A 1,853-nucleotide genomic window follows, 5' to 3' on the forward strand; every position below is an offset into this window, starting at 1 on the left:
GCTCTGACTCTAACCAAAGCAAAGCACAGGCAGCCCCAGGGATGGGACTATGGCTGAGAGTTACATTGTTTCTCTGAAAAGAATTGACCATGTCCAGAATGAAAGGAAGCTATCTGTGCAGACTGCTGTGAAATCTTTGAAAACAATAAAATAGTATTCTATTCTATAGGAATTTTCTTTGGATCAAGCTATGGTGGAAAATGTTTCACAAAGGCAAAACAACACAAGAGTAGCAATTCCCAAAGTAGTGACATCAGTACTAAGAGCACGTCTGTAGATTCCAGCCTTGGGGTCCTTCACGATCCAGCACTGTGCCCAGCCTCAATACAGATTCCACCAAAAGCTCAGGACAAAGCAACAATAATTCAGATGCCAGTGAAGAATTTTGAAGATAATCTGTTGGTGCCTTTGGGAAACTGGAACTCTCTGAGGGAAAAAGTCTCGAAGGGCCATCAGACCCGATGAATTATAGAGATGTTGCCCCAAAAGATGAAAAATTACCTTTCGTGCCTCTGGAGGAAGAATTTATTACGGGAGTTTCCAAGTTTGGTATAAAGTGTCAACATCACATCATTGGGATGTTTTGCACAGGAGTGCTCTCCCCTAATCATCCAGATGGTCTTTTATGATGATGGTCGGGCAGTGGGGGCAGGAAAAAGCTTATATTGGCTCTGAAGACCACAGATGCAAGCAATGGAGAATGCAGCCTGTGGGGTTATCAGTGCAACTGCCTAGAATAGAACAAGCACAAGAAATTTGCAAAGTTTTACACACCACTTTAGACTCCGTATTAACATCTGAGAAATCTTGAATTCTGCAATCAAGTGGAAGTCAACTGCATCCTAAAGCTCAGCTGTTTTCTAAATAGTTCTGTTTTCAAGCTGCATTGTTGAACTATCATGGAAATATGAAGTGATACCTTGCTCTAATTTCTGAGGAAAGTGCAGTGTAAAACATTGAACATTTGTTTTTATGTTAAAATGTGATATTAAACAGCAAAGGGGGAAGAGAAAATATAAACTTCCTCTTCAAAAGGAACAGCAGAGAATACTCTCTAACCTCCAAAATCCATGTTTTCCTTTTCTTCCTGAGCACTATGCTAAACTCCACTTCCCAAAGACCATCCCCCACTCTCCTCAGCTATCACCATGTGAATTTTAGCCAAAGGAATGTGTACAGAGTGACAGAGGCTATTTTGAAGGCTGGCCCTTACTGTCTGCCATGCTATTTCCCCTGTGGTCAGCGCATGTCCACATGCAGGCTGATCCTGGAAGCTATGGGTTCAAAGCATAAGTACCTCCCTCCATCAACCTGGGGCCCTGCATAACCAAGGAAGAGAGCTGTCTGCCATCTTGAAACTTCTGTGTGCTATTCCCATGAGCAAGAATTCAGCTTCCACCATACCTGACTCATTGCCTAGTATACATTTATTTATTTCAGCAGGTATCCTACCCTAACTGTTATAAAGTGTACAGCATGAATCATCTAAAACTAAAACAAAATTCTTTTCAATTGGCAAACACACAGCAATTAGGATTTGTTCCACGGTGGGCGGGTATATGCAGACATACCCCCAAAGGCCAAGGGAGCTGAGAAGCCAAAGAAAGAGGCTGACAAATCCAGTTTCTCAGAAAGAAATATTTAATAAGGACTTATGAACAGAATGTCTTAGGCAGCAGTGAGATGGTGGATCTTTGCACCTGCCCCCCAGAAAGTATCCTTTATATAGCAAGCTTTTAGGGTAAAGGCATGTGCAGGTGTTCATGCCTCAGACTTTCTTGCTGAAAATCATGACCACTGGGTAAGTTAGCATCTTTATGAGGGATTATCTATGCTATAGGTATTGTTCAAAG

General features: G+C 41.9%; 1 pseudogene; it reads left to right on the forward strand.

Annotated features, from left to right (window-relative positions):
• LOC105808752 overlaps positions 1 to 811 on the forward strand; it is an 83,544-nt pseudogene extending 82,733 nt beyond the window's left edge.
• Positions 812 to 1,853: the final 1,042 nt, after the last annotated feature.

Source organism: Propithecus coquereli, unplaced genomic scaffold (genome assembly GCF_000956105.1).
Source record: "Propithecus coquereli isolate 6110/MARCELLA unplaced genomic scaffold, Pcoq_1.0 Scaffold18, whole genome shotgun sequence".
Lineage (NCBI taxonomy): Eukaryota > Metazoa > Chordata > Mammalia > Primates > Indriidae > Propithecus > Propithecus coquereli.